Source organism: Hibiscus syriacus, unplaced genomic scaffold (genome assembly GCF_006381635.1).
Source record: "Hibiscus syriacus cultivar Baekdansim isolate YM2019G1 unplaced genomic scaffold, ASM638163v2 tig00110384_pilon, whole genome shotgun sequence".
In the NCBI taxonomy this organism is placed as follows: Eukaryota; Viridiplantae; Streptophyta; class Magnoliopsida; order Malvales; family Malvaceae; genus Hibiscus; species Hibiscus syriacus.
Window position 1 is genome coordinate 4,774,974 of NW_024062715.1, and position 7,808 is coordinate 4,782,781.

Sequence of the window (7,808 nt, forward strand, 5' to 3'; positions counted from 1 at the left end):
CTACAGAAAGAGTTTGAAACATATGTTAGATTAGCATCAGAGATCTCAAGAAAATTTTAAATCATAAAATAATGTGACACATTTTTTTTCTTCAAAATTTCTTAAAAATCCAAAGTTTAGGACTCATATACAGTCCGAGTGTTTAAAACCGAAGGCTCTGATACCACCAAATGTAACCCCCAGACCCGATCTGTAAGTTAGATCCAAACCTAAGTGGTCACATGTCCCATTCAGAGGTTTGTTTTTTCTTTAAAATATCTTACAATACATTATATATAATACATAACAAAATATATTAATAATACAAATATATCCAAAACGATAGCAAATACATTTCACCAAATATAACCGAAAACATATAGAGATATATGTTCGTACAAAATAAGTAGTTGATCTCCCCTGATGCCAAATCTGCTACCTTACGGTCTGCTGTTATCTGAAAAAGGGTAAAAACTATAGAATGAGCTAAAAAGCCCAGTGTGTTCCAAACAGTGTATTAAAAACATAAGAATAAAATATTCCAGTAAAACCGATTATTAAACAAGTTTTAAAATATGATCACTACCCCCATCCGTCAAGTCCAAAATGTGTAGGTTCCCCAGAACCATACACCCACCAACAAGTCCAGTAAGGCCCTAAGCATACAGCAGAGGAGCCGGTAAGTAAGCCCCTGAGCACACAGCAGAGGAGCCTCCAGGTATACTTCCTCCATCATTACCTCCAAATAAATAATGTTCCGCTCATAACGGATATATATATTAAAAAAAATTAAGACATAAATCAGGTCAGGTAACAGATCAGAATCCATGTCAAGTATCATATAAAAATTCAGGTCAGGTAACATATCAAATCCATGTCAAGTATCATATAAAAATTCAGGTCAAATATCATATCAAATAACTATTCATATGATAGTTTAAACCAGTAAGATAACAATGTCAGGAAACACACCTGTAACAGTCTGGGAATCAGATAGGGAAGCCTACTACTGGGTTTGTCGATCACGCTCTGCTGCAGCGCTAGATCCTACGAATTGGAAAAATCCATATTGGAATCCTAATATATAAAAAAAATCTTAATCTTTATTTAAATCATATACGAAAACCTACGAGTAATTCTTATATTACGCGGTTCGGACTGATCTGATGAACGGACAACACCGGACCTGACTGATCCTCGCTCAGGTGAAACACGAGTACCTTCATAAAATATCTTCCTTAATCAATTCCTTAACCATATCTCAAATAAATAATCAAAATACTAAAATACTAAGCCTATTTGGGTTTACAAGCTCGATTCAGGAATTTTGGGTCAGAATTTGACAAAACAGACTTCGGAATCAGATTCAGGACGTCGAAAAACATAAAGTATGACCTCCCGAAATTCTGAATTCTTGGTCAAAATCAAAGTCAACAGGTTTGACTGACGATTTGGAGACTTTTGGGTTTGAATTTTGTGAAACGGACCCCAAAAACATATTCGGGACGTCGAAAAATGTCAGGATATGTATTATCGGAAAAGATTAACGGCTGTTTAATATCTGGTCAAAGTCGGTCAAAGTTATAGTCAAAAGTGGTCAACCATTTTACGAAATTATTATTTATTTATTTATTTACAAAATTACGAAAATAGCACCATTTTAAAATTAATTACCAATATAGTACCATTTCAAAATATTTACTAAAATGTCATTTTTCAAAAATTACGAAAATAATATTTTTTTTAAAAAAATTACAAAAATAGCACCCTTTTCGAATTAATTCCCAATATGTCACCAGTGTCAAAATAATTACTAAAATATCACCCGGTCAACGGGTCGGGTCGGGTTGTAACCGGTCAAACCGATAATTTTGAGCTTCCCCACGCGTAGTGGGGGCGTGTGGGATCGTTTCTGACAGCGTAAAATTCTCGGAAAAATTTCTAAAAATTACTTTGAGCGATTTCGAGATACTTACAAAGATCGGTTCAAATTTTTGAACGGCGGAGAGCTCGATTTCATCAAATCGGAAACTTTGACCGCTTCACCTCCCCACGCGCCGCCGTCAATGGAGACCGAGGATGACACCGGCGGACTCAGAACGGCACAAGGAACACGATGGTGCGGGAGGTGTCGAGACTTTGACTGGAAATTCCCGGCGTCTGGCAGCATTTCGCTTCAATTAATTTAAGGGGTTTTTCCTCGCTCGATGATGAACACGATGGTGGTTTCAAAACGACGATCAGAATTCGGACGGCGTCGGGATCGTTGTCGGAAGTTGACGTTGAGGAAGGAAGTTTAGGCTCAATTTAGGAGCAATTGGTTTCTGATTTTTCAGAAACCAATTGCCGTATATAATACCAAACTTCACCAACTTTTATTGGGTAAATTCAGGGCTTGGTCCCTAAATTTTCTTTAACTCTAAAACAAGCTACAAATTTTTAAAATCTTTTAATTTAGTCCCCAAACTTCACCAAATTACTTAATTAAAACCTCAAATTACAATTATATATTTTTTTTCAAATTTCCGGGTTGTTACACTCCTCACGTCAAATTATTTTCTTTGTCTGAACCTACGCATGAAAATCGTCACACGCTAAGTAAAACTTAGTGAGGCAGTAGCCGACACCATTTTTTCGCCCTGGCGGGGAAATACCAGTACAGACTTGAGGATTTTTCTTTGAAAAGAATTTTGAAATGTGAGTAGTCACCACCAATCATTTAAGGTGCGATTAAGACACCATAAAAACTAGGTGATTTTAATAAAACATTTTATTTTTATCAAAATATCAATTTTTAAGGTCTGCGAAAATCCAAAAATCATGTTTGGGAGTCGGTTACACGTGAGGAAGGATTAGCACCCAAAAAATGCCCAACAATTGGTACCTAGTTGATTACCCTATATTTAGAATAAAAACTTTCGAGTTTGAACTTTATTTATTTTAAAAATCATTACGGATGCAAAGTTGAAAAGTGTATTAGTTTATTAAGGCCGATAGCATTTTCCCCTAGCATAAATGTGGGAGATCATCTATTGTGCCTAATAACCAAACGTTGCCTTAATTTTAGAAATCATGATGTAGTTTTGAAAAGAATGTCGACCTATTTCGGGAATCACCAGTAGTCACCCTTGAGCATACTTGAGGAGATATACCATTAATTCCTTAATAAGTGTACATTGCCTTAGGTTTTAAAAATAAAATGCAATCAAACAAATTTTTATTCGTCCTAATTAACTAAAGGTAAATTAAGGCTCTCTCTATCCTAAAGTGTCAAATTATGAGAATTAAAGAATCTAAAGGCACAAACCTAGAGATGTAGGTTCTAATATTAACCCTATTTTATTTTAACCAATTATTGAATCGAATAACCGAGATGGTCCCTTGAGCATTTAAGCAAAGGCCAACACGAATTATTCCCTAAATTAAAAGGACTAGATTGAAATCTAACTAAAGTAGATGTTCTAACATTAACTTAAATTAATTTTAATAAATATTGCAATTTAAATAATTAAATTGGAACCTCGAGCAAAAGCGAGGACCAAATTAAGAATTCTCATAATTTAAGGACTAAACCTAAAATAAAAGTAATCTAGATTGGGACTAAAATAATAAAATGTAAATCAAAACGGGTTTAATTCAAAAAGACAAATGATCTAACAAGGACTAAGTTAAATGGAATTTAAAATTGAAGGAAAAATTAAAAAAAACAATTAATGAATATAAAATGACTAAATTGAAGCAAATCAAAAATGGAAGGCTGAAATTGAAAATTTGAGTAAAGGACTAAAATGTAACAAAATAAAAAAAAAGTAGCTAAAGCAGAAATATGCAATGACCAAAAAGCATAAATTGACGGCATCACATCCAATTCCAAAATAAATAAAGATATCATAAATAATTAGTGATTAAAATGTAATAACATAAAACTTAGTGATCAATTTCAAATAAATGACAAAATAAAATAGTGATTAAATTAAAATAAAGTAAAAGTCAAGTGTCGAAATCAAAAAAATGAAAAGAGTGTACTTTGTGACTAAAATGTAAAAATTTGGCAAAGTTTAGGGGACCTAAAAACTAATTATCCCTATTATTTAAGCCTAAAATACCCTATTAAACAAAAAGAGAAAATTACAAAATTAGACTAGCAAAAAAATAAAATTAAATAGTCACTACATCGACCAAAGTGTAAAACATGCTAAACTTATAGGGACTAAACAATAAATTTACCAAAAATATATTACATGCAAAGAAAAAAAAGAAAAATAACAATTTTGGTCCCTACATATGACCGAAATGTAAAAACATGCTAAATTTAGAGGGACTAAAAATTGAATATACCAAAATTATAAAGCATATATAAAAATGGGTAAATTACAAAAATGGCCCCTTCAGGTGACCACTTTGCAAAAACACGCTTAAAGTGGGGGTCCTCAGCGTGATTTCCCCTAAATTAACTCTATATATATCAACTTTTCTTTTATTTCATTTGAAACCAAAAACAGAAAAAAAAATTGAAAGAGCTTTCCCCTCTCTCATTGGCCAGCCCACTGCAAGCCGCCTTACCTCGCTTCGACTGCCGTTCCGACCGCCACACATGCGGCAGTCGTGTAACCCCCCAAACCCGGTCTGTAAGTTAGACTCAAACCTAAGTGGTCACATATCCCTTTCAGAGGTTTTTTTTTACAACTTATAGAATATTAAATATAATATAGAACAAAATATATTAATAATACAGATATGTCCAAAACGATAGCAAATACATGTCACCAAACATAACTGAAAAACATATAGAAATATATGTTCGTACAAAATAAGTAGATGATCTCCCCTGATGCCAAATCTGCTAGCTTATGGTCTGTTGTTATCTGAAAAAGGGTAAAAACTATAGAATGAGCTAAAAAGCCCAGTGTGCTTCAACCAGTGTATAAAAACAATTTAATAAAATATTTCAGTAAAATCATTTCATCAAACATGTTTGTTTTATTTAAAATATGAACACTACCCACATCCGTCACGAACGAAATGTGTAGGTTCCCCAGAACCATACACCCCGGCACGTCCAGTAAGGCCCTGAGCACAAAGCCGAGGAGCCTGCAAGTATCCTTCCTCCAACAATTTCCCACCCCCCAATGTCAGTAATAAACAAGTATGTATTCAAGTAAAATTGGTGAATAATTCATGCTTTTTTTAAAAAAAAAACCATATACCAAAATACAGAAATCAGATATCAAGAAATCAATATTCAGGAATCACGTATCATGTATCATGTCATAACAGTATTATGAATTATCACCAATATAAAACAATTCAAACAATATTTTTTTTAAATCAGTAAAATAACATTGTCATGAAACACACCTGTAACAGTCTGGGAAATCATATAGGGGAGCATATTACTGGGTCTGTCGATCACGTTCTGCTGCAGCGCTAGATCCTACGAATTGGAAAAATCCATTTTGGAATCTTAATATAAATAATCTAAATATTATTTAAATAATATACGGAAACCTACGGGTAATTCTCTTAGTACGCGGTTCAGGCTGATCTAACGAATGGATAACACCGGACCTAATTGATCCTTGCTCAAGTGAAACACGAGTACCTTCATAAAATATTTTTATTGAATAAATCCTTGACCAAATTTCAATTAAATAATCAAAATATTAAAATATTAAGCCTTTTGGGTTTACAAGCTCGATTCGGGAATTTTGGGTCAGAATTTGGCAAAACGGACTTCGGAATCAAATTCAGGACGTCAAAAAACATAAAGTATGACCTTTCGAAATTTCGAATTCTTGGTTAAAATTAAAGTCAACGGTTTGACTGACGATTTGGAGACTTTCGGGTTTGAATTTAGTGAAACGGACCCCAAAAACGGATTCGGAACGTCAAAAACTGTCAGGATAGGTATTTTCGAAAAAGATTAACGATCGTTTAATAGCCGGTCAAAGTTCTGGTCAAAGGAGGTTAACAAACTGTCAAATATTTTACATAAATAATACCTTTTTTTAAAATAATTACCAAAATAGCACCCTTTTCGAATTAATTCCCAAAATAACACCAATTTCGAATTAATTCCCCGAATATCACTGTTTGAAAAAAAAATTACCAAAATAGCACCCATTTCAAATTAATTCCCAAAATAGCACCAAAATCGAATTAATTCCCAGAATAGCATCGTTCAGCGGTCGGGTCGGGTCGGGTCAATAGGTCGGGTTAACGGGTCGGGTCATCGGGTCGGGTCGGGTCGTGACCGGTCAAACCGGTTTCCAGATTTCACTCGCCTGCGGCGACGCGTGTGGGCGCGTGAGGTGTCATTCGGGGCTCTAAAAATCACGGAAAAATTTCTAAAAATTATTTTGAGCGATTTCGAGATACTTACAAAGTTTGGTTCAAAATTTTGAACGGCGGAGAGCTCGATTTCATCAAATCGAAAACTTTGACCGCTTCACCTCCCCACGTGCCGCCGTCGACGGAGATCGAGGATGACACCGGCGAACTCTGAACGGCACAAGGAACACGATGGTGCGGGAGGTGTCGTAAACAGAGCAACGATCGGCGATGAATTTAGGATTTTCTAGGCGATTGAGCTAAAACAATGTCGATGCTTTGACTTGAAATTCACGGCGTTTGGCAGCGTTTCGCTTCAATTAAATTGAAGGGTTTGTTCCTCGCTCGATGATGAACACGATGGTGGTTTTAAAATGACGATCGGAATTCGGACGACGTTGGGATCATCGTCGGAAGTTGAGGTTGGGAGAGGGAAATTTGGGAGGAATTGGTTTCTGATTTTCAGAAACCAATTCACGTATATAACATCCAAACCTAACATTTTAGGGTAAATTCAGGGCTTGGTCCCTGAATTTTCCTTTAACTCTAAAACAAGCTACAAGTTTAAAGAACTTCCAATTTAGTCTCCAAATTTCACCAATTTTCATAATTAACCTCAAATTTCAATTAAACATTATTTTGAAATTTTCAGGTTGTTACAATTCTCCCCCTCTATAAGAAATTTCGTCCTCGAAATTTACCTTATGAAAACAGATGAGGAAATTGAACCTCCATTGACTCCAAGGTCTCCCAAGTAGCTTCTGAGGGGCTACGATTACTCCACTATACTTTGACCATTGGAATACGCCTATTCCGAAGAACTCGTCCATCTCTTTCTAAAACCTGAACAGGCTCCTCCTCATATGACAAATCAGGTCTCAGCTCTACCTCATCAACCTGAATGATGTGTTCTGGATCTGGACGGTATCGCCTTAACATAGACACATGAAAAACATCATGAATACGACTGAGCTGGGGAGGCAACTCAAGCTGATAAGCAACATGTCCAACTTTCTTCAGAATATGATACGGCCCAATAAATCGCGGACTCAGTTTACCTTTACGTCCAAATCTCAATACCTTCATCCATGGAGATACCTTGAGAAAAACCTGATCTCCAACCTCAAACTCGATATCCTTACGTCGCTTATCTGCGTATGACTTCTGCCTATCAAATGCCTCTCTTAAGCGATCACGGATCAGTATGACAATATCTTCAGTCTCTCGGACCAAATCTGGACCCAAAGTTTTTCTATCATGCAACTTTGTCCAACATATATGAGTACGACATCTACGTCCATATAGAGCCTCATACGGTGCCATGCGAATACTCGCCTGATAACTATTATTGTAAGCAAACTCAGCTAATGGCAAGAAATCTTCTCAACTACCACGGAAATCAATCACACAACCCCGTAACATATCCTCCAACACCTGTATCACTCGCTCAAACTGTCCATCGGTTTGAGGATGAAAAGTTGTACTGAAATTCAAATGAG